General features: G+C 39.8%; 1 protein-coding gene across 8 annotated transcripts in view; it reads right to left on the bottom strand.

The window, feature by feature from the left end:
- PLXNB2 (plexin B2) overlaps positions 1-26,404 on the bottom strand; it is a 255,615-nt gene that overhangs the window by 126,642 nt on the left and 102,569 nt on the right. The window contains exon 1 of one of the 8 annotated variants that reach the window (XM_040061709.2): positions 1,368-1,456. The exons of the other annotated variants lie outside the window; for them this stretch is intronic. The gene's annotated coding sequence lies outside the window, so the exon portion shown is untranslated. Of the gene's footprint in view, positions 1-1,367; positions 1,457-26,404 lie in introns of those variants that run through there. 8 annotated transcript variants of the gene reach the window in all.

Below are 26,404 nucleotides of genomic sequence, written 5' to 3' on the forward strand. Positions count from 1 at the left end.
GGAAAGTCATTAATGCAAGTGGATCACAAAGGTAACAACAGTGATCATTACACATTTATAGCCACTAAACAGTCTAAGTGAAAAGTCTGCAGGACCAAAAATACTCCTGCAATATCAGATCCATAACAAACTAAAATATAATTTTGACAATCTGAATGAAACAACAAAGACAAGAAAAGCAGAGTTGCCTCCTCAGCTTGTTTGCTGCAGGTAAGCAGGAAGATCTGTTGTCACCTGTAAGAAGTTAGGGCCTCTGAAACCTCTGTCTTCAGACCTGCAAGAATCGATTAATGAAAGTGGCTTCCCATTTCTGGAAGGAAAACACCACGGTTTGGCCTATTACCTCCACATTTTTACCATGGAGGCATGTGATTTTATACCCACACACATACTGTTTCCTCTCAGGCACCAAAAGAAGCATTTTTCTAGTCTGACATGCTCCAGGTTTCTTGGCAAACCACAGCTCTTCTTTAAAAAAAGTGGGGTTTGGTAAACAGTGTGCAGATTTCCTGGGGATTACCAGAACTACAAACCTCTTGTTAAAATATGCTCCAGTGACATGAGATGATGTCAATGGGAGAACAACATCAATCATTAATTGCTGCAAAACTAAAAGCTTAGCATGTGTTAATTAACAACATCCCTTAACTTTATTATTCGGGTAGGAATCAGCAAGCAGTTGCTGTTATGCCAGTGGTCTGAGACTCCTCTGCTTTCATCCTCCTTAACCATCTATCTCCAGATAAACCTTTACACACACACACACACACACACACACAAAAAAAAAAGTAGTTGCATTTCTACATATTTGTTTTTATTTTCAAAATTACTCAGAGTATTTCTCCAGAAAAATGTCAGAGATTAAAAAAGTATCTCAGTGGGAGAACATTCATTGCCATTTAAATGTTGAAATACAGCAGAGCACCATGAAATGACGTAGGTGTTTGATCAAAGAGCTTCCTGCATGCCCTGTTAACAGCTCCTTTGTGTGAGGCAACAATGGGGATATTTTCACACTGTGCAAACACTAACTTTGCAACATTTCTTCTTCAAACAGGAGGCTCACCTGCTTCCCTCAATACACAACATACCTTCTTCCTCATTACATTACACTTGCTGCCCTTGTTTTGTGCTTTTCCCCATAGCCTCCTTTATGTCCCATCAGCTGAAAACAGAGCCAGCAACATTAGACTTGAACTTCCTATCTCCTGACATAAGCAGACTCAAAAATCTAGACAAAACAAGCTGTCCCATTTCTGCATTATCTGTGCACTGACTTCAGAATCTAAACCCCTTCTGCTCACCAATGAGAAATTATGTGGCTTTCTTCATGATAAACGATGCAATTTTCTCCAAACAAAGCTTACCCAACTGTGATGCAAAGCCTGCCTTGCCTGGGACTGTCTTGTACATGTAAAAATTCCATGAGACTCATCTTCACCTGCCTCTGGAAATAAAAGATTTTCTGTTCTGTGAATGACCCGCTCTCCTTGCAACACCTCTCTCTCCTTACTGGGTCAAAACTTTTACACTCCTCCTAATTCCATCCCTGCAACCAATATGCACTGCCACCACCCCGTTAGCACATGCTTTTCATATCTTTCAAACAGATGGGAGTTTGGGGATGAATTACACTTGTTTTCACAGTCAGCCCAATCCCAGGCACTGTGTCATCACCACAGTCAAAAGATCTGCTTCATTTGGCCATAAAAGTTTGCTCCATCTTTGCATTGATAAAGTACTTAATGGACAAGACTGTGGTTTAAATATTCCCCAGACCAGGAAGACTTTTAAAGAAGCAGCACTAGCTCACTCCACTTAAAGGGAAAAATGATCTTTTGGCTGAGAAGTGCCCTCTATTCTGCTGTCTTTGGGCCCCTGTGGGGCTGGAGAATGTGTGAACTGAAAGTGATGTTAGAAAGGCAATGCTGTGATCTTACTGGCATGAAACCTGTTTTGTACCCTGTGCCGAAAGAGTTCTTGACATATTATGGTCTGGAACATACCTGCATTATGCCTATGGCCATAAACTGGCCGGTTTTGATTTCTGGGTCTCAGCACATAGCCAAGTAACTAGAAACAAATTGTTTTGTCTCTACTGACAGAGTGTAATAGTGAATGTGATGATTTTCCCCTCTCTGTAGAGGAGTTGCAGTTTTTCTCAGAATTTCCGCTCTGTAGAAAAACTGTCCTAAGAAACCACTTGCACTGTAGGACTCGAAGCACCCCATGGCAAAGCTGTCTCTAATTGGCATGCCTATCTGCCCATCTCACTCAACAAAAGAAAGCATTAATCCACATCTTCAAGAATTCAATAGTCATTTAAGCAGAAGGTCAGGTACCTAATGGGCTGTCTAGTTCAGGCCGTCTATCCCTCTGTCTTCCTGGCTTCCCAGGTTCCCAAGCCTTGACTGAGCGTCCTCAGGAGCCACGTACTTTGTTTTCCTGCCAGAGCACTGTGAAAGCTAGAGCACAGGTGACTGCTTTGCAAATTTAAGTTAGGATGACATTTTCTGGCTTAATTGAAGAAGAGAGGGAAAAAAAGCAGCCAGGGAAAGGTACACAGCAAGACCGAGAAACACACTTAGGATGCTGTTTGTCCTGTGTTTCTGGCATACTTCAATAGAATGTGAATATACATTCAGTAGTCTGCTTGTGCTTTTTGATCCAAACCTCATTATGCTGCAGTTTTAGGACACCTCACAGCAAGGATAACTGTGTAAACACTGTGTGGCATCGAGCAGTATTAAATATTATATACTATATATACAATATGCACTAATATGTTTAGTAGTGTTAAAGGTAGAGAGCATGATTGCACACATTTCCCAGATCTTTTTCAGTGCCATGAGTTATGGAGTGAGCTTCAAAACCACAGTCTGGAATGCAGAAACATTGCTACAGCTCCCAGAAATTTCCAGGAGGTACACAAAGAGGAGGGAGCCCCTTCCAGATTCTCTGGGACACAGCCCACTGCACATACTTGCTTTTGAACAGCCTCGTAAAACCAAAACATTTTTTTCCAAACAGATCACAGGTCACGTAAGCTTCCCAAGGGATATATTGGTTACAGATGTTTTCATGTAATAAAATATTCCACTCAACTGCAGTATTTCTAACTGATAATGCTAAAACTAAATCACCCTTGTCTAATGGTTATGTCCCCAATGTACTCCTTACCATGGTAAACACTGGCTCATTTGTTACCATTTAGCCACATAAAATTTATTTTTTTTATTATGAGCACGCCACAAAGATTATGTATTTCAAGTTTGCAAGAACTGCTTGAGCTTTTCAATAATATATACTTAAAATTCACTCTTTTTTTGCATATTTCCAGAATAAATGATACCTCTAAGTTTCACCGTTATCATATAAATTTGCATTTAAAAGTTATCTCATTCTTTAAACATGAGTGAGTATAATAATTTTCCAATATTTATTTCTTGAACTTGGAATATTTAAGAAAAATTGCTCGATTGTCTGAACAGTATAATACTAATAACGAAACATTCAATTTGATGTCCTCCTGGAAGAGTTGTTAGGAAAGGTCATCGTGAAGGTACCTCTAAAATGATCGAGTAGTTCAAAATAAAAAAAAAAAAAAAAAGAAAAGGGGAGAAGGAGATAATTGTCTCTATTCCAAACATGCTTACAATATAGCAGTAACAAGAATAACTATGAAAAAGGAAGAAAAAATTTTGAAAAGGAAACTTAAGTAGTCTTTAACCATGTCAAGCAGCTTCCCTCAAACAAGGGAAGCTCATGCAGTTGTATGGGATCACATCTCTATGAAAACTACCACCTCGGCATTTTTATGTGAAAGATTAGATCATTAGGCTTGAGATATCCATTCATCATTGCTCTCCTTTTTGGATCATCAAGGTACTTTATGCTTGGATTTCAAATACAGACATTAAGAGCGATGGAACAAAGTGACTCTTGATGTCCTATAACTGTTCTAGGTTACCACTTCACAGACAAAGTCAACCTAGTCTAATTACATTTCAGTAAGACTGAAAACAGCAGGGGCAGAGTATCCTCTGCGGAGGGAGACATAAGCCACTCAGCACTACTGGCATTATATCAAAAGTAGAACCTATCTATTTTTAAGAAAACATGGGAGTTAGTAAAAATTGGAAGTACGCTGTCTAGACTTGATTAAAGAAAAAGAATTCTTCAAACTTTACAATATCACGATCCAGGTATTCACTGCTTTAATGCTAATGTTCTGTGTTTGGTTAAATATTGTATCCTTTCTGAGCTAAATGTAGTCACCAACCTTGATAAGCAATTTTTGCAGTGATCCAATTCAAATGTATGCTTGTGCTTGGTAAAGAAAAGCATCACTTTGTAGTGCTTTAATGTGTAGTGGTCAGAAGCATGCTTTAATGATGTGCTATAGGGGGAAAACATGGGAGCATTTCCCTCCATTCCTCTATCCCAACTGAAAGGATAATCCAATCTGCAGCAAACCACTTGAGGAAAAATTTAATTCAGATTGATGGAGATGTTTTCTAAACACAACATAGATGAACCTGACCTGAATACACTGTTTGGAAAAGGAGAACTTTGTTTTTGTTCTGAGCAACATGCCAAGAAAACTTTACTTAGCTGACATTTTTACCATAGTCCTGCTTATCTGCCTATCACTCTACTTCTCATCATCATATTTGATTAACTGCGAATTTATTCTGAGGCTGATGCAGTAATTAAGATTGTTCCCATGTACAGGAGGCAACAATGGTTCTCTGATGGCTCTGGCATTTGGGAGGGAGGTTATACAGCACATGAAATGCAAAGCAACAGCCCTGTTCTGTGGCTCAAGATAACATCCAGGATAGGAACAAAGCAGTGCTTTGTGACAAGTCATTTGCTTTCTGTAAAAAAGTACAATCCAGTTTTTCTAAGCAGATGCTCTCACACAGAAAACAGAAGCCTGATCTGATGATATTTGAATTTTTTAACTGATTTAACAGTTTTTAGGGTGGTATAACTAAACAGCAGTAAGAGTAGTGATTTTTGTGCAGCAGTGACTTGAAAACACATGAGTCTTAGAAATTCAAATACCCCTTCCCTCTTCACTTAAAGAGCCTTTAGCATGGTAATCTGTCCCAATGGGAAAAGGACTAGCTTTCTGGAATCAAAATCACCTGGCTGCAGAAGTGGACTTGACCTGCCAGCACTGCCCCTTGGAGCTGTGTTCCTGTGGAGCAGCAGAACGCTGACCATCGAGCACTGGCTACCACAGGACTTTCCATGAGCTCCCCTTTCCCCTTGTTATTTTGCTGGCTGCCACAAAAATCTCGGCTAGCTGACATTACTCCTTGGGCAGAAAAATCTCTATTTATTTTAGTGCATGAATAATGTGAGTAGCAGGAAAGAGCATGAATAAAACAACCTAGAAGCTCATCTATGGGAGGGGATGTGAGCAAAGAAAAACTCCTGACTCACATATGAACATAGAGCTTGCAGGGTGAACAGTTATTATTTTAAGTCCATTTTTTTGTATGTTTTGTGATATCTTTTTCTTGCCCTAGTTGTTAAGGACGGCACCCAGAATGCATAGCTAACAAAGATGCTCAATAGTGCCATTTGTCTGTTGCTCATCTTCCTCCCTTCCCAAGCCCCTTTACCTATGCAATCAATACCATATTCAAAACCACAGACTGGCTCCCCTGAATTTTTAGTTTTCAAATAAATGCCCAATTAACTCACCCTTTACTTTAAACCATTGTATGTAGCAAAATGCTCCAACTAAAAATGGAACGTCTATTAATTGAAGCCCAAAGATTCTGTTAAGGCAAGTTTCATGAATCCTAAAAATAGAAATGCATTCATAATTTTTTCCTCACTTTAATTAGGCTTTTTTTTTTTTTTTTTTTCCTGGCTTGAATTTAAATATCCCTCTGCAGTATCTTCAACTGCATTGCAGTAGTAGGAACCTTGCACACAACACAAGAGCCACAAGATGAAAGATGACTTGCCTTTTCCATTCTCTCTCTGAAAGAGGAGTGTGAAATGGAGGAATGCATCCTACAGAACAGAAGTGTTGCAGTAAAATAGAAGAAACTTCAGAAAATGAGACTCCCAGAACCAAATGAAACTTCTGCTTGATTTTTGTATGGACAGATCTTGGTCCTTCTCTTATCTATAGTCTTAAGTGATGTGTAGGAAAACAGCATTGTGGCAGTCAAGGTGAAGGTGATATAACTAATGGTATAGCAGCCAGACTAAGGACAGGTCAGTTCAAAGTGAGCTGAAAAATATGCTCTGTTTAGCTCTTTGAATGACATTACTTATAACAGTCACAGAATGCAAGGTCATGCTTCTTCAAACACAAGTTAAACTTGTAAGGTGGTGAACTAATCTGGAAAGCAGTGACTTGAAGGATGACTTCAGGGCCGCGGTGAGCCGCAGCTAAAACTCTGGCAGGGTTGCAGTGGCTAAGATGATGAATGAGATCTTTCAATACCTGAGCTAGGGGAAGCCACAAAACAGAAAACATCACTGTGGCACTTCAGAGGAGCATTACTAGGAACAGACAAAGTTGAGGTTATCCAGGTCAGCTGGGTAGTAAGGTAACAATGCTAAGTAGCAGTCATGGACCTCTGCCTGCTTTGCCTGTGCTGGAGCAGAGTTTCCTCCTGCGACTGTAGTCCTGGCCTTCCAGTCCTGGCCAGTCGTATCTTCCTTCCCTCTTCCAACTAGCTCATATCTCCAGTATGAACCCAACCTCACTCCTGGAGCAGCAAAAAATTCAGTCTTCTCTCCTACACTGCTGAGGTGCCTAGGGCTGGCTCTGTCACTTCATACAGTGTTACTGAAATGATTACAAGCACATGTTGACAAATTGGAAAGGATTCAGGGTGGAGCTGGAAGAAAGATTCAGAGTCAGGAAAAGATGTCCTAAAGCAAGAGCCATGAGTAAGTCAGTCTATTTATTTGCACAAAGATAAAGTTCAGGATGGCTTGATCATAATTCATAAATACTTACGTTAGTGAGAGACATTTAATAAAGGGTATAACAAGACACAGAGTTGAAAAATGGAAGTTTGAGATAAAATTCAGGCAAAAAATGAGGGAGAAATGTTAGAAATGAATGCAATTAACTCAATGGAACCTTTCATATTTGCATGCAGTAAATTTGTCATCACTTAAAGTCATTAAAAGAAAAAAAAAAAAAAAAGAGAAGGATGACTTTTAAAATTGGTATTATCTAGTTCAGGCAGAACTTTCAGACTAAGCAGTGAATTTGTACAAGAGTATAATATTGCTACCTGACCAAACCAGAGGAACACTATGTTATAAAACCCATGAGCACACATGTATTTCTTGAGTGGGCCTACAAAATCCATTTCTTTCTTTATCTGCGTTAAATGGATGCACCAGATTTGCTGAACTCAATCTGAACTTCTAACTTGAGCATTCTGCTGTAGATGTGATACTCAGACAGTGTCTTTCTGTTCAGACACTGTGAAGAAGCAACTCAAATACCTAAGACTGAGTGCAAGTGAATGCAGTGAATCTGAAGGCAAGATGCACCTGCAAGTTTTCAAGCACCTTCTCTAATCCTGGAGTCTGAAAGCACTGCCGTACTTTCCAGGGGCATTTAAAAGCCACTTCGGAATGTTCCAGCATGTGGGATTAGATGGAGAGCAGGGATTTCCCATCTAGAGCTCCTTAACCCTGGCCAACCCAGTTAGCTAAGCAGGACAGTATGGGAGATATCTTACTATTTTGGCACTTTTTGGCCACAGGGCAAATAGTTTCACCAGGGCTGTGACACAGAAGAACTGTGTCACAGAAGAGCAAAGCAGGATAGCCTAGAAGCGTCCAGGTTCAAAATTCTATACCTTTGAAATCCACTGTAAAAGTACTATACACTTTGGTTTAATGGAGGAATTAATATTCAAGAAGTGATATTATGCAATGGCAGCATTTCCTAGCAATTACTGAGCTTTAGGAATGATGCAATTGTGTGGCAGGAGACAGACTTTTAAATAAGACACATTCCCCACTCCAGTTCAGCTCCTCTGATCAATTGCTTACAAATCCAAAGTCCTTTTTTCTCTCTACCACGAGAGGTATTCACTGTTTTTATGAGCTCAGAATAGAAAAATATGAATCTGAAACAGCAGCAACTATTGCTTTTTCTTCTCAAATCTGTGTGTCATTAAGTATAATTACATAAATAACTGGAATAGCAGAAACAGACAATTACTGGCTTTGTATGGGTATTGGAAAAGATTATACTGTTTTTATCATGTCTCTCAAATAATGGGTATCTTCCAAGTCTACTGTCAAGAATACTGCTTGCTGCTTTAATGCTGATATGAAAATAATCTTGTAAAAACAGAGAGGGTCTTTCCACATACTTTCCACCAAGAAAGATTACTTAAATAAATGGTTTAACCTGCTATTGACCTAAAACCTAGTTGCATAAACGTTTTAAAAATTATTCTTCATTCTGAGTGGATAAAAGTAATCTAGCAAAGTCAAGGATAACATTGCAAGTCCCTTAATGACAACTGGATTCTCGGCAGCCTCTATTAGCATACCATTTTTCTACTGGCAAAGCAGATGGAAATAAATTATAAGAACACATGCATGTGATAACTCTTCCTCTTTGTAAAAGACTGGAAAGAAACAGATATGTATAAAGGAAGAGTGAAAAGCTGCAAAGAGCTCTTACAGGAAGAGCCTCAAATATTTTTGCACCATTTTTTCATAATAAACATTGCTATATCTTCTTTTTAAAACCAGTAATAAAAATTACAGAGACCATAAAGAAGTTAAATATAAAGGTTGTGTCTACACATACCTGAGCTACCATCATCCCAAAGTCAATAAGAATGAGTGTATACAGCATTTGTTCCAGTGTACTGAACACATGCTCACAACCAGCTAAGATAATTAATTGGGTATGGTTCATCTAGTATGCACTGGAGATAAAAAGCATTACAGGGACTCCAGTGTGAGCAAAGAGGACAGTGTGCTTATAAAGCTTAAAAAAAGCTATTTCAGGAAGGCTGACAGTGGCTTCACCTCCTAAAAAGTCCCCCACTTTTAATATCCCATGTTAGCTGGCATTGCAAGAGACTGCTCCATTCCGTGGTGTGTAATCAGAAGAGTCTCTCGAGCATCTCAACCTTCCTCCCCTGCAATCAAGGCAGTGATGCCAGATGCAAGTTTGGAAGTCTTCAGCATTTTGTCTGACAGCATAAATGTTATGTTTTTTCATGAAGAGCAGTCATCTGGTCTGCTGCATGCTTTCACCACCTGCTTATATCAGGCACGTAAGATGGGATGCTTGTGCTTCAGTGACCAACCTGGTAAGTATCTAAAGCTTTAGCAGCTACAGGATTATCCAAACCTTTGGGCTTTTTTTTTTTTTTTTTCCCCAAAAGCATTTCTGACGTTCCCCTTCCTCACTTTAAGGAAACATCACCCTTTCTACAGACTCAAACAGCAGCCATGTGGTCTGCAGCAGCATGCTGGAAATGGTTAAGATGCTGTTAACATTGTCCATGAAACTTCAAAGGGACACAGCTGCCCCAGGAGGTGTTTCCTGGCCACATACCTGCCCATAGACTGCAGCACTAAAGACTTACACTAAAGACCGTATTTTCCATACATGCAGCTCTTTATCGCTTCTACTTCCTTTGGGACAGGTCTGTTTGTTTTTTTCTAAAATCATTACTAAATTCATAATCTCACAGCCACACATATTTCCACTTCCTGAATGTGTTAAAAGAAAAAACCAAACAAGCTCTTGATATTTCTGTCAATAAAGACAGACTCGGGATCAAAGAAATGAAAATGCTAATTATGGTGCACTCTCTAACACCTCTCTCCCGAGCCAAGTGCTCTGATTAAGTTAACCATCGTGCTAATTATAATAGTGTTTAGCACAGCTGGGGCCAAAGAAAAGCCATCTTCTACCAGAGCATGGTTGCTGGCCTCAAAAATGAGATCAAGCATTTGTATGCTGCAATGGAAACTTGCCGATGATTCACCGAATAATAAATTTTAAATATCCAAAACCCACATTCAGTTTCTTTTATAATTAAAAAAAAAAAAAAAAAATCTGGACATTTAAAAAGACTGATGTGGTTTGTTTATTTTTTGACATGAAAAAACGCTGGAGTCAGGAGAGCTTATTGCACAGGAATTAAGTTACTGTCTCCTAAGGGAACATACAGCAAGATAACACATCTTTGCAATTTAAAGGGAAGCCCACTCTTCTGCGTTCTCTAAGTCAATACCATACGGCTGTGAAGTATGCCAGTGATGAGAGAGGAAGGCCACTGTACTCTACACTTTCATTTAAAATGGAATGAAGTAGCATGCAATTACTGGCAAAGCCACCTGCCACATTTCAGCAGCACATTTGGATAGAGAATGGGGATGATAGTACCAGTGAAAAATGTCATTGGAGAGTAAGTGAAAGTTAATCCTTCCCACCAATTCCTTGGAGGAGACAAAAATGCAATAAATCAATAAATCCTTGCAGCTCAGAAAATTGTATCTTCAGTGGATGCTTACAATCCTTGTTCCACACAGCATAATTGGAAGACATTTTTAAATGGTTATGTAGTTATAACCGTATCTTTCATTCATCACTTCCCTCCTTGAAGAACTCATCAGTATTTACTGGCAGTACCTTCCGGTGCACCTGCTTGAAGGATAAGCACTACTTACCATGAAGGAGCTAAAAGGTAAGAAAATTGCCTTAGATTCAGTATCACTCCTCAAAATGGCTGTTTTGTACTTGCTCAGTCTCCCTGAGACTTTGAGTAGCAGCAGATGAGCAGACGGTTTTTCAACATGAATTCAATCATTAACTCTGAATTATACAAGTCATCTAAACACAATGAGGCAACTAAAGCTCCTGAGTGTATATGTACTTTCCAAATTCCAGGCATGTTCACAGTACTCCTGTTTCACTGCACAGATACAGGAATCACTGGTACCCTTACTATGGGCCACCTTCCCATTCATTTCTCATGCATTGCATTGGTTCACCTAATTATATACCCACACATATATATTTTAATAAATACAGCACTGTTTTATGCAAATTGATAATCTGAATTCCTTGCTGCTTTAGTAGGGTGGTAAAGGCTTAAGTGAGTTTAATCCACTCTCTGGGGAGAAAGGCTAATTATTGCTCTGGTTTGGAAGGTAGAGAGGAGAGGTTCCTCAGGGAAAACCCAACAAATTGGCTGAGATTTTAGAGAGGGTCAAAATGTGGGAACAGCACCCAGAAGGTCAAAACGTGGGAACAGCACCCTTGACAGGGTGAAGACTGTGACCCAATGGAGCATTATTAAACCTCTTGGGCAGGAGTCAGTGGTATTTCAGGGGTCTGTGGACCCTCTAGGAGGGTTCATAATGAATTTCAGTCTGTCACACATATTAAAGAAATATAGCAACACAGTGAAAATTAGGGTACTTTAATTCTCTTCCTTTTCACTGACATCCTGCCAGGGGCTCCTTTTCAGGAGCTTAAATTCCCCGGAATTCAGGTGGTTTTAGAGTTCTGGCCCTCTGCAAAGCTCTGTGCCAAACGCAGGAAAAGACGGAGTCTTCAAGATTACATGCTTCGTTTATTAGTTCTTATCTTACAATTTTCTCAGTGTCCAAAAGATGTTTGCCACGGCTCAGACATCTGGTGACTCCCCCTGTCTCTGGGCTGTCCTTATCTTTTATACTAATTGCTACGTATTCTTTATTTACTATTTATTACCAATGTCTATCACTATTACTAAAAAGGTCATCTTTACTCTGACCCAATCCTCACTAACTACTTTGTGCCAACGTCACTGCAGAAATGGAGTGAGGGAACAAGAAGGAAGAAGAAAGGGACAATGCCCCAAAATCTCCATCTTGCCCCATTCACTTCAATGCCAAGAATCCCAAACCCACTGTTTTTTCACCCTGTGATATACTAAACTACTATTTTTACACTCTTGTGGCCTGCAAAGCTTCCTGCAGTGCAAGAAGCCTCTCCCACGGACTGAAATCAAATCCAGTGTCTCTCTGAGCCCTGGGCTGGGGTCCCAGACCCCCCTGCCCAGGTCCCTGACCCTCCAGGGCAACCAAAGGAATGCCCTGGACTCCAACAACATCCTTGGATGCATGACGCTGTGATTGAGTATAATCCCATCTGCCTCCAGCCTTCCTGGGAGTCACAGATTCTTCTAGATGTGGCTGCTTTACTCCAGCACTCTGCTCTGCATTCCCTTGTATGGGTGAGGGAGATGGGGATAGCAGGAAAAACAGGGAGGGAAAAGTGATCTCTGATTATCTCCCAGTCCCTCCCTCTCTCAGCTGCTAATTAGCAATGGCCAAGCCCTGTGGAAAGTATTACAGGGTATAAGCAGAGACTACAACTGGCTGGTGAAGAGTAATGTCCAAGACTGGTTAGTTGGAACTTAGGATACTGCTCACTGCTGCACAGTTAGGGTGACAATACTACTTTATTTTGTATATATCTTCCAGTGCTTAGGTAAGCTCGAACATTAATTCTTACTTACAGTTTGCATTTTACAGCAAATTAATGTCCACTCTATGCATGCATACATCTAGGACAGGTGGAGAAAAGATTATGCAGTAGATAGTCATGTACCCTGGTGATGTGCATAATAGGAAAAAATAGTGGCATAATAGAGGAAGCAGAAGGCTAAATTGAATACTATAAAATATTAAGACAGATAGTTTCCTGGGAGGACTTTATATGGGTGTTTGCATTGTCTGTACCCCAAATGCTCAGGAATTACAGGTCACATCCTGACATTATGTCTCCTATAACCCATTCAAAAGCACTAACAACCTGTCAATGGAAAATGCAAAGCAAACAGATCTGCTTAGTTTCTTTTTGCTGAGTTTTATTATGATAGTGTTTTTTGACTGAGAAAAAAAAAAGTTGCTGTAAAAATCAACAGTGTTACATACTATGTAGTTATCTCTTCATAATAAATTAATCAGAGTAGCTATTAAAGCATGGTCACCATAATATTTGGATTTGGCTGAGACTTAAAATGTTAGTTACACAAACTTTAACTCTTGAAATAATAATCAGTTAATGATATGTGCTTCACTTGGGAGTCAAACACTTAAAGTAAAAGCTGATGTCTGACAAATTGAAAGTAATTTCACATTGAAGTAAATGAAATTAATTTCCCAGATGTTGCTATAAGAAGAGATTCAAAGAGGTGAAATGAAAGTCACAGCAGATGCATTCAGATACTTACCATAAAGCTCCTAAGAAGGATATATTTTTAAATGAAACTGTGGAAAAGAGAAATAAGAGGCAGGAAGTTTACAATAATCTCACTGACAGTCTTCGTCAGAGCATCTTGTGGCTCTGTATCATTTTACAGGGAGTGGTCCATATTTGTGTATGGGAAACCCTAGGCAAACACTAGAGTGAAATCCATCTTGTTCAATGGGTGTTGGGTAGTCAGAACAAGCTGCCCCTCCCTTCTGAGTAAGGCGAAAGAAGATAAAAACCAGGGCCTGTTTTAATGCTACTTTGTTTTCAGTACCTTGCTTTGGCAAATCTCAAAGTACACCCAGGATTTGAAAATCCCAGCTTTTTCCCTTTAAAATAGGTTTTCAGGTACAGAGAAATATATATAATTGTCTTGGGCAAATGTCAAAAGCTAGAATCATCCTTGCATGAAAACCCTCTGGAACACTCTTCCTTCCCTTCCTACCCAAGTACTGCAACTCCCCTTGAATAACATCTTCTTCTACCATATCCCAAATAGAGAAAAGAGCCCATAGGTCTAGGAGGACAAGGAGGAAAGGAATTTTACAGTTTGGGGGAATGGTACAAGCAGATCCCCGGGAAGCCTATAAGCTCACCTCTCTCCACTGTCAGTGGCAGAGTCCCACGCACTGGGAGCACAGACAGCACTGCCCACAGACCAGCCACGAGCACACTTCCTCCCATGCAATCCTATTTTTCAAATTCTCTGCACATTTATGTCTCAGCAGTTTCCTCATCCAGCCCTTCCTCTAGATTCCTAGAAGCGCTTGGGTTACTATTCCCTACAAATAATGGCTATGTGAAAGAAAGAATAGTCTCTCCCTATTTTGTCTCCAGTTTCCAGCATCCCACACAGATCAGGGTGTTACAATATAGGTTCACAAGGCTTGCTCATATTGAAACAACTGGCTATGCTCTCTTGTTTCATTCATGTAATATTTTCCTTAGCTACCTTTTATTTTTTTTTTTTTTTGCATGTTCCACTAAATCATCATAGTAAAACAAAAGAAATACTTTCTTGAAAGTGGTGATTATGTCAAGTTTATCTTCTTATTAGAATTACAGATTTTATACAATTTACTTGGAAATCTGCTTTAAAGATCCACTGATGTCAACATTTCATACTAAGACTAAGAAAAACATCTATTCCATTTTCATCTGGTGACTGAGGCAGCATAACAGAGGGCTAAAACCAAAAAAATACTTGAGAAGTGCAATGGGGTCCAATTTTCAAGGAAAAACATCCTGCCTGAAAGTCTAAAATGGAATACCATTGAAGAAGTTATAAAATTCCACGCCAACACTGATCTTTGACAGTTAGGTAAAAAGCTCTATATTGTGGTGGGGCTGTTACTGCTGACTTCAGATTCTTGGGATATAGTGATTTTGCTCTTTTAATATTTGAATGATTGAGAACTTTCTAGATTTAGTACCTTTAGTTTAGTTTGTAAACTTCAATGTATATTTCAAAATGTTTTGGTAGAAAAATTGAGACACTGCTCTATAAATATCTTTCCTGTTTCACATTATCTTTCTTTGGGTATATCCAGTGGTATAACAGTAAGAGCTAAACCACAATGCCAGAATATTACACTAATCTCTCCCTTTAACTGCAAAATAAAAGTAATTCTGACCAACTCCCCTATTTTTAAATATATAAGGCAGTGAGAAAAAATTATTCCAGATGAAGCCTTCACCAACACCTCCAACTCCACAAATATCAGCAATCCTGGCTGGTAGTGAAGGTTCCTCCTGTGAGACCAAACTCCTGGCCAATACTCCTTTGTTTCACATTGTTAAAGCATAAATGTGAATTACTGGGGTTTGAAACAAACCATATCATGCAGAAGTGGCTCAGTTCAACTTTCTACAAAGGGATGGAGGGAAACAGCCAAAACCCTCCATCCTGCTGCCCCTCTTCCTTTATTTAAGACTTCCAGAACATGCTTCAGACCAAATTTGTCCAAACTGAAATAACTCCTTTGATCTACTTCTAAAGAATAAAAGCTAACCAAATAACAGTGGGTGCACCAGCTTTTTCTCGGGAATTCTCTCTTAATATGTTTTGTCAATGAAAGAAATCACATTGTTTCCAAGTATTTCATCCTAGTACAGCAGTTCAGCAGAACAGGCACAAGGCATTTTCTCTAACGCCACATGAAGCTAAAAAAGCAGGTTTGAATTGGAAGAACACACATGGACTTCCAGAAAAGAAGACAGAAAACAAGAAGACCCCTAAAACAATTCACAATACTACATGAATTGTTATGTTATCTTCAAAGTATGGAACACTGGTTATAAGTCTGACTGACTCTTAGTGATGGTTTGAAATGCCAATACTCAGTGAAGTTAAGCCATATATCAAAATACTTACTTTTGTCATTCTAAAGCTTCTAAAAAGAGGAGACCCCACACTTACCCATTTAGGAGAATAATGTTATTGCACTGTCTCCTCCTTGCTATCATAGTTTAAAGGGGATGAAAATAAATCCCAAAGGTGGATGCCACTGAGAGAAACTAAACCTCACAAATATATTTTCTTTTAATGGTGGCTTTTTGGGGGGAGAGTGGTGGTGTGGGAGAGGGTGGGGATGCTTGGGTATGGATGCATTCCCTTTCATATGGAATAAGGGGATCCTCTGAAAGTTGCTATGAGCACACCACTGTACATTGGATGACAAGGTGACCTTTCCTTGGTAAAGGAAAAAAGAAAATTTCATTCTCTGGTACCAAGAACTATAAATGCATTTCCTTGCCTTTCCTAGGCTATACAAAGTTCATACAAGTAAAGAAAGAACATTACTCTCAGATAAGAGAAAGAAGAAGGAAAGCAAGAAAAAAAAAAATTGAAAACTTCAGTGAAAACTTTATTCTGGACAAACAAGGGACTCATTTTTACCTCCAAGAAAGTTAAGGTCACCAGACTAGCGCTCACAGTTTCTCTCTATGGGGACAAAAGAATACACCACAAAGCCAGTAGCGCATGTATCACAATTGGCAGCTGGCTTGAAAATGGTTGAGTTCAATTGACTATGAAGAATGAATTACCCTTATGTTTGAACAAAAAAAACCCCCTCAACCTGATCTCACCAGGCCAGAAGCACAACCACATTCCAGCCGCAATGTGTGACAGCGCACAGAATGCGAATTTCAATTTATTCTGCACATTTGAGCACACACAAAAGCCTATATGGTTCTCATTAAAATAAAAGATATCTTCAGCCATCTGAGGGAGCAGAGTGATTTAGATTCTTACTCTCATTCAGAAGAAATAACTTACCCTCCTGTTTGTACTTCCTCCTGATCTGTGACTTAAGTCCCTTATACCACTTTTCATATTTATAAACAACCATCAGTAGATTACAAGATCTTCTCATACTCATTCCACACTCTTTTTTTTTAAATGGAAATTTCTTTGACAAAGTGCAACAAAGCATTCTCTCTGAAAGAAAGAGCAGTGCAGATACACACCACTTTCAGAGAGAACATTCAGATGAAATTCCTCAAAGTTTACATATATTAGCTTAACAATGTTCTCAAATAGGAGCTATAAACCTTGCATGAAGGGTAGCTTTAGTGGTGGCAGAGGCTTAACAAGCTCATTCACTAATGACCAGTGTCTTTGGGGTGCTTCGTGGACCTTCAAGGAGCAGGTGTTGTTGCCGCAGCTTTTCTCCCTGCCTTTCTCCCTGTTTTTCACGGTGTCTGGCACATTCTCCTTGCATGCCAGGCTGGCCAGTGAGCTCCACCAGACCCTTCTGAAAGGACTATTATGAGCTACGAGACAGAAGGAACAGAATATACAACAAAAAAATAATTCACAGGATTCTTTTTTTTTTTCTTTTTTTTTTTTTTTTTTTTTTGCATTCACAAGCTTCCTCTTTAATTTCTATGTGAAAAAGTGATTGCAGTGTAAGTACATGCAAGCAAATGTGGTGTGAGATGTTTTATCTGGACCTTGTGTAGGACCAGTTCAGGCAAACAGAGCCTGAACAAAAAACTTCATAGACAAAGGAGGAGAGCAGGTATCTATTTAATATCAATTAAGAAAAGACACTGAGGAATTAGAAGAAGGCTACAATTAAGGAGTTCTAATGCAATCCCTTTATCTTGGTGTTCAAACCCCAACATATGCAAGGTTTTTCTAGCTGGGACATCAGCATGCCTTGCAGGGGCTACTGCTTGTATTTGAGAGAGACTATCAAACACTTTTGGAAGTATTATTATTATTCTTATTATGCAAATGAGTCCGAAGGGGCTGAGAGACAGCAGGATTCAAAGGATGCAATGAATTAAGCATAACTGAAGTGCATGCAACAGAAAGCAAGAAACTGTCCATTTGCATCAGCTGTAGGTGTTCATGAAAGAAAATTATGTCAGTGTTTGTTACGTTACAGGAAGCGTTCTGGCTTGATTTGTAATTAAAAGGGAAGCTTAATGCATATAGCTACTTTAAAATGATGTACTTAAAACTTAGGCAAACTACTGCTTAAATTTAATTAAAAGCCAGTGATCTGATTACTTTGCACAGAATCAGAATCTTGAAAAAACCCTATTAAATCAAATGAAAATTTGAAATTTTACTTCCCTCCAGCAAGCTTAATTCAAATGCTCTTACTAGGTTTTTGCTGACATATAATCTAAAGGCAGGACAGAATGGCTGAAAAAGAGTGCTTGACAAGAAGATAATTAGTCTTAAGTCCGAAGCTAACAAGAATTGCACTCCTAAATATTAAGAGAACATTTACTTAGTAGCAGATTTCAACAGGAAGTATTTTAGTGTTTATAGCCTACAACAAAATAATTAAGAACAAAACATGCTTTAATAATATCAATTCTCACTGGAACTTTTAATGGGTACTTTTTTGGGTTTTTTTTTGTTTCTCTAATAAAAGGAAAAATATCTTAAATCTCTAATAGCACTTACATGATATTTAGGATTCTGAATAAAAGAAACCTTAAATGAAAGTGAAAGGAAAGGCCTAGATGGAATTTGTCTCATCACTTTAAACATCCATTTTTCATTAGAAGAGGCAATAATGGTCTCAGTGGCCACATTGCCTCCCATTAGGTTCAGAAAATTATTTTGCAAAATTAGAATGCCCTCGTGAGTGACAAAGATGCATTAGGTCTCTCCTCAGGAGTTACATATGAGCTGTATATTCCAGTGATACTATAGGAAATCCATACTCTAGAAGACAGGCCACCGCAGCCAAAGGCATGCCTAGCAGCAAAATGAAACCAAAAAACCCAGAACAAAATCAAAACTAGAAAATGAGATCAGTAAGCGTTAAGTAGCAGTCAAACCACCTTGAAAGATGCAGGGGAAATACTAAGATACTGCACTGAGCACAGCAACCCAGTTATTCCATTCTGGAGGCTGAGCCCTGGCTCTGCCTCTGTCAGGTTTACAGCCTTCACCTCTGTGTGGGCTACTACAAAAGGGAAGTTGCATTCCAAAAGGTTGTTGTTGGGTTTTTTGTTTGTTTGTGGGTTTTTCCTTTTTTTTTTTTTTTTTTTTTTTTTTTCTTTTTAATGAAAGACACTACATTGCTTTCTCTTCCCCTAGCAAGCAGCTCAGAACTGGAATGCAGAATAAATGTCTCAATGACTCCTCTGTGCTGGAGGGCTTCGCAGAAACCTAGCAGTCTCAATATAAACCAGATGTAGCACAACAAGTTTTTTTTGGGAGAGATGTGTCTGCTCAAGGCCTGAGAGTGCTCAGGAGGGACTCTCTTACAAAACAGGCACAGTAACAATTAAGGAAGGTGGGAGTAGGCTCAGCAAATATTTCCCAACAGAACTGGTGTCTTTTTTTAAAGCATCCCCATAATTCATTTTTCAATACTTTAACAGGGCCCTGATGAGCTATACACAGCATTTAGCTTGCATTAAATAAAACTTTCAGAACAGAGAAGGGCCAAGAACCCCAAAGACCTTGAAGCTTTTCCACAAGGGCAAGCAGGGTAAAGTATGTGATTATTTTGCTACAAAAATCTGGAGTATTCTCAGGTTGACTATGATTTTGTTTTGGCCTCCCCAAAACAAGAACACAGAAGCCAAATTTAATCCTGGGTAAGTACATCTCACCAGCTCCACATAATTCTGAATTATTCTCTTATGACGTAGCCATGCAAGGCACTTAAAGGATATGTGCCTGCCCCAAGCAATCCAAAAATCTCATCTAGAAGCAATTAGGAGTAGGCAAGTACTTAGGGAAATTAGTCATTAGTTTGCAAATCCAGACTCAGAGAGTCTCTCAGTTACAAGACTCACTTGGGTTTAGTTCACTCTGTTTTTCAGGGCTTTTTTTCCTGCCTTTTTTTTTTTTTTTTTTTTTTTTTCCTGAAAAAGCACAGGGATAAGGCTGTACAGTAGCACAAATTTGAAAGTACTTGCCTAGATCATCCCAAAACAATTAGTTTTGTTAAATGATGTAGAAGGAAGAAAGTGATAAAAAAAATATTTCTAAATGAAACAGAAATAAATAAAATAAAACAGAAAATAAAATAAAAGCAGAATAGCAGGAACATTCAAACCCAAAAAAAGGTGGAAATCCAGGGTGTAGACAGATGTCAGGAAAGAGAAAAGAAAGAAAGAAAGAAAGAAAGAAAGAAAGAAAGAAAGAAAGAAAGAAAGAAAGAAAGAAAGAAAGAAAGAAAGAAAGAAAGAAAGAAAGAAAGAAAGAAAGAAAGAAAGAAAGAAAGAAAGAAAGAAAGAAAGAAAGGAAAGAAAGAAAGAAAGAAAGAAATTTCTCATCTCCCCCTCTGCTTACAGTTTCAAATTTCAAAATAACATCCAAAGGAGCTCTCTTCCAGACAATGTAACAAGCACAAAGACCTACGTGTAGTAGGCAATCTCTGCCTCAAAAAATCTCTTATTTCAAATCTAAAATGCATACATTTCAGGTCTAAAGCATGGAGAGCAGTAAATTAGCAAATGAGAAGCCCTGTATATAGGCAGGCACATTCCAAATCCTGCAGGCATATGATGCAGATACACAAGTACAGTAATGCCGATCAAGATGCTAAATGAAAACCACCTGTGTTGCAGGATGAACTCGACTTTCTTGCCTCACTTGTGTCTATCCATTCAGCATTACCACATCATCCTACTTCTTTTTTTGCATAGAGGGGAAGCTTGTAAATATACTAGAGTAATCCTGGACCTATCCAGGGGAGACCTGTGGTTTCCCACGGGATCCTGAGCCTGTCTATGGGGTTCCTATGTGTTGTGGTAATGGCAGCTGCAGCATAAACTTGAGCAGTACTCTGCTACTGGCCAGGATCCCTCAGCTGACTCAGCCTGCAGCAGTTTATAAAATGTGGAACAGTCCATGTGGTGTCACAGTTGGAGCTTAAAACAGGCAGGTATGGCTGTGCTGGGTAATTGGTGGCCAAGTAGGCACAGGAACCTGTCCGCCAGGAGGAGAAACTTATAAACTTGTAACATTCCTTATCTATTACTTCACCTCGTTGTTGAGACCAGCCAAGTGTGATCCAGGCTGTAAATGGGCCAAGGGAGCGGCTATGTGGATACAGTGGAGGGAGGAAAAATTACAGGTCTGGGAACAGCAGCTGGGAGCCCACACTGGGGCACCAATGGTGGTGACACCACTACCCAAGCTGTAGGTTTTGGAATCAGTCAGGCATCAGCTGATGTGCCCCACTGGTGCCAGACATGGATGGGCACACATACTTTGGCTCCAAGTCAGGCTTCCAGCTAACTTCATCCTTTTTTTGTGCCAAGAAAACTATTTGTTTGGAATTGATGTGGAGGGAAAACGGCAAAAGAGACTGAAGTGTTTGGCACTGTCAAGCATCCACGGATATTTCATGTGTGTCTTAAAGGGCATGTTCATGCCTTGGCATGCCAGGCAGCTCACAGTGCTCACTCTGCAGAGCTGATCCTGATACACAGTGAAGGATGAGTGAACAAAAGCACACTCAGAGCATGTGGGCTGAGTGAGCAGCAGAAGCACATAAAATGATTTTGGACAGGTCCCGGCATTAGGAGATGTAAAACATCTCCAGCAAGGAGGTCGTGCACCACCGCTGGGACATCCACACCCACTCCTCATGCTGAGGACATGATGGTGAAGGGAGTATGTTGATGGTCCTGGGTGCTCCCAAGAACCGGGAGCGGGATTGAGGGGGGGAGAGTCCTTTTCAGGTCACCAGTGCGATCCAAACAGCAGGAGTGGCGGTGTGTGGAAGCACCTCTCTGCTCTCACTCCTCCACATATGACACATTTTACACAACTCAAAAGACATTTATGCATGGCCTGTCTGTTCAGACAAATATATTGTAGATGCCCTGTCAGCAGCCCAAGAAGACTGCCTGCTATTATTCCTGTCTTTGGGCAGATGACAATGACACCGTTTGGGAGACACACTTCTGGCATCATCTCTGGAAATGTATTGCTAAATAATCAGTTCAGCCAGGCACTCTCTTAGCTGCCAGCTATTTAGAAGGATAGCAAACTTCCCAACTAACTTACAAGTGCATATATATTCAAAATTTCTTATCAACAAGGCTTGATGAAAAACCAAAGCTCAAATAACCGGAATGACAAATGAAAATTACTTGTACTCCTACACTCAGCAGGGCCCAGGGCTTTGACTTAAAACTCCCTTTCTACCCAAAACTCTGTTTCTCTCCCTTTTGCTCTGTATGGGTTATATGGTTTTGCTATGCCAGAGTAGAAAACCTGTCCTTACAGCTTGTGCTGCAGTACTGAGGAGGAGGTAGGACCATTTTGCAGAGTTTGGAAGGATGAGTGCCAAAGGACTTCATTAAAGAAATATTGCAGCAAGCCTAAAGAAATACTAGCAATTATATAGCAACTAATGCCACAGCAACTATAGCACCCTGGGGCTGGAAAGCTGAAATACATGCACGTACACATGTGTGGATGGACACATGGACATACTCTCCCTAAAGTTCATTTTAAGACATGCATCTTGGTGACTTGAACCCCTCCAGCCCGAGGGTCTGAAAAACCAACAACAGGAAGAAATATAAATAAGTGACACAGCTGTCAAGAATGCCAATCTGAGCATCCTGCAGTCACAGTATTCCAGCTGACCGCAACTATTGTGGTAACAGAGTGTTTGACCAGTAACATTTTTTATGTAGCTTTAAGTATAAACATCCTGAAGTGGATGGACTACCAGAGCAGAAGGAACCGGCAGCAGAAGTTCAGGACAGTAAATTTGTGCTAAAACCAACAACTACAAAGTATGTGCACTTGCTTTTGTGTTGTTTTGGTGTTTCTTTGCTAAGAGGATTTATTTGCTTATGTGCTACCATGTTCTGGGCAGGAGTAAAGCACAAAAAGATTACAAGGAAAAGAAAAGTGAAGTAGGAAGTTGAAAAACAGGTAAAACTGGATCTGAACAGTTTCACTTCATTACAATGGAATTCAGCCCATGACTGGAGGATAAACATAGGTACGCACTTCTATTCTAAAGAAGAAAAATGCCTAAACCTGTCTTAAGAAATTAACTTGTTGACTTTTCATTCAGTCACGGCAGTACTCAACATTTTCTGTCAGACAAATGAGTTACTACAGGATGTATGGAAGACTGACAGTCACATCTTTTCCTCTCTGTTTAAATGGAATTATTATTAATATTACAGACATCCAGAAGAACTCAAAAGTCCCTGTATTCTTTTAAAATTTTCCTAATATAGTTTGGGTGACAAGGCATTAGAGGAAAGGAGTTTGAAGGAAGGGATGTGCTTTGTAATATTACATAATGCTACGGAGAACCATTAAAAAATAATTAAACTGGCATAACAGAAATACCAATTCTGTCCTGCTATACCATGGATCAAAGAGCTCCAAAATTCTGCTCTGAATTGTAAAACGAGGAAAATACGGTGCTGGCACCAACCTGCCATTCAGACATCCCATGTGTGGCATGTGAGCAAATCCAGCCAACTTAAATGCCCTTTGAGGTGGCTACCTTTGAGCATCAAGAGCATGGGTTGCAGGAGAAGCATGGCATGGGCTCGGCTGCTGCCGTTTCAGGCTTCCTGCACACTGTGGCTGCCCTTGGCTGTCGCTCCCGTTCCTTGGGCGAGCCTGCTCCCGGCAGTGGGAGCGCTCAGCGGCAGCAAAAACACCCGCACTTTGCACCAGCCAGCCTGCCACGCCAAGGGGCTCGCCCTGACAAGTCCGCATGCTCTTTTCAAGTTAATTTTACCCATAAAGGTCTCCAAAATTATGTCAGAGCAATGCTGTGTAGCTGGTTGAAGTCACGATTATCCCCCTGCGACAGCTACACCGCAACTCATCTAAGCTTCACCTCTAAGACCTTATTCTGACTCAAGCCTCTTTCAAATAGGAAACAATGAGGTCTCACAGATTGAATTTTTATCCTCAGAATAAATCAAAACAAGCAAGTTTCTGGCCAAGTAAAATTTGAACCTTTATTGCCTCAATTGAAAATGATGGCAGATTTATTTTTTCTGCTGTGACCACAGCAAACACTTTCAAAAATAACCCCCTGCAAAATTCCTTGTATAAAAAAAATGTAATTTCCATTTTCTGTTCTGTATAAGTGATAAACAATATTACTCAAGCTCTTAACTGCTTAAGTGGGAGGGTTTTCAAAAGCAGCTGTTTTTGAGGTTATTACTTGCCAGAGTATTTTTAGAGAGGGGAAAGCCCGAAATGAAAACAATGACCTTCCAAATAAAGCTGCATCAGAAAGACAAGTCAGAAGAGAAGTCAGAAAAGACCAATCAATCACAAATATCCTCCAAAACAGAAGGGTTAAAGTCAAATTATTGAAGTTCAAATTATGCGTCTCTATGCCAGTCACTATTAGGCAAGAAATTCAAAAAGTGCATTTTAAGACACCTTTTTTTGTTGTTTTTCTCATCCTTGTCTCTCCTACTCTTTAACCAAGTGAACAAACCATGAAATTATCTAGCTCCAAATCAACCCATCCATGCAATTACCTCACATTCCCCTGCAAAGTTTTATTGCCTATCAGGAGTAAAATTAAAAGCTTTACTTAAAAGTTTGAAAGTTACCAAAAGCCTATTTCACAGACTGAGACAAAATAGTATTGTTCAAATGTATAGCTTTCCTCATTGACTGAAGTCTCTCAGTATGTTTGAAAGAGCAAATCCACAGAGCTATTCTGTAAGCAGGAATGTTTTAACCTAAACAACAGTGAGGATCTGCTTCTCCATAAATAAGGCTCCTTTTCTATTATTCTGCATAATACAAGCAAAACTCTTGCAGATTACATTAGACCATCAGCAAATACAATTTACAAGCGAAGAAAAAACCCACCACCACCAAAAAACCCCCAAAAACTTGCCAGGGTGAGACCTAGGGACCTAGGAAGTATGTGACATACAGCATCCTTCAGCCTTTTCCTTTCTTTCAAATAAAACCACTAAATCACACACAACTGGACAGCTGAATAAGAGGACTGCGTGTTGGCAATGAGAGTGACTTCCCTGAGCAGTCTGGTGTCATCCAGTGAGGACAGCAAGAAGAGCCCTCTGCTCCAGTGGGACTTGGCAGGCCACAGGAACAGCCAGGCACGGCAATGAGTAGCAGCTCTACAGAGGCAAGGTCACAAGTTGATTCCAGAGGTGGAATGAGGAAACACAAGATGCAGCCAGAGGTTTTGCAATTTCATGGGTGGCTGAGATTTCCCACTGGATTCCATTCTCTCCTTGCACTGAGGAAGAGACATGGATCCCCTACCTCACACATTGCATAGCTGCTCTGATTAGAGGGTTGCTCTTTACTTCATGATCTTCATTTTCCATGGTTCTCTGGCACAAAATCTGTTTAATTGCGCATTCATAGAAACAGAATATTGCTTCTATTAGAGAGAAGGAAAAAACCCAACGAACCTCAAAAAGCCACACAACCAGAATATACCCAATTCTATTTTAAGATACAAGACATGCAAAATCTAAAGCATATAACATACTAATTTATCAGGAGACATACTTGATTGACTCTACCTTTTCAAAAACACAAAACCAACTCTTGTCCTCAAGCAGAACTAACCTCCTATGAGATACAGAGACCATGCTAAACAGTCTTTTGCTTTTAAAAACTATCTGGGAAGGAAGGTGATACATACAAAGAAGAGTAGTCTGAAGCAAAATAAAACCTTTTAAGATGAATGACTGCAATGAAATACTGCTGTTTCAAAAAGAGATTGTTCAGTTGACTAAAAGAAGAAATTTATTTTAAATACCACAGTATATTTTGCTTTTCAACCTGTAAGTGAAATGTATCCTATGTTCTCTGCTACCATGTAATTATGATTAGATTAGATGTATTTTTCTAGTGGTGGTTACCATCCACCACATTTTTTGAGAAACTAGCCAAAGAACTGGTTATGGGAGGGTAGGTGAGTGGGGATTCTGTTGTTAAATGGTAGGAAATATACCAATGTGTTTACCCACTGGCTTTCCACCTGTGAGAAATTAAAATTGCTCTTGAAGCTTCAGTTCTTGAGTGCTCAGCAGGCAGAGGGGTGAAAGCCACAGCATCATGGCATGAGCACATCAAGCAGGGTAAGGAGAATGCAGCTGGTCATGCACTTTTCCAGCTGCAGATGTAGAAAAGGGGAGGAATTCCTGCTAACTACAAAATAAAGAGAGAGACAGAGGAGCGTGAAGGTCACCTTCACACCAGGTGCTCCAGTGGAAACAGAAGTTTGAAAGCCACCCAACAAGTGAAAGCAGCTTCTAAAACCACAAACAAACTTGAGATTTGGTTAGCACATGTCCACGCATCAGATCTGCTGTGCAGATGATTTGTGATCTGAACTAAAAACATGGGCAGATACTGTGTGATTTTTTTACACCCATGTGGGCTGTTCTCTTTTCCCTTCTGCCCCACAAGGTCCTTCATTCCAGAAACCAGAGAGCTCTGACTGCGGTCCTGCCCAAGGCTGGCCAGGGTCCTGGATACTCTATGGCATCTGACCACATAATGATCTATAGCATCACTTAAATGGCAGCATGTTCAGCACAATTCAGGAGAGCAGCATTGCCTCATATAGAAAAGGAGTTCAGCACGTTTTTGCTGGTAAGGCATTTTACAACCTTTGGTATTAAGCATTAAAGGTGCTTAAC

This window comes from Hirundo rustica, chromosome 4 (genome assembly GCF_015227805.2).
Source record: "Hirundo rustica isolate bHirRus1 chromosome 4, bHirRus1.pri.v3, whole genome shotgun sequence".
Classification (NCBI taxonomy): Eukaryota; Metazoa; Chordata; class Aves; order Passeriformes; family Hirundinidae; genus Hirundo; species Hirundo rustica.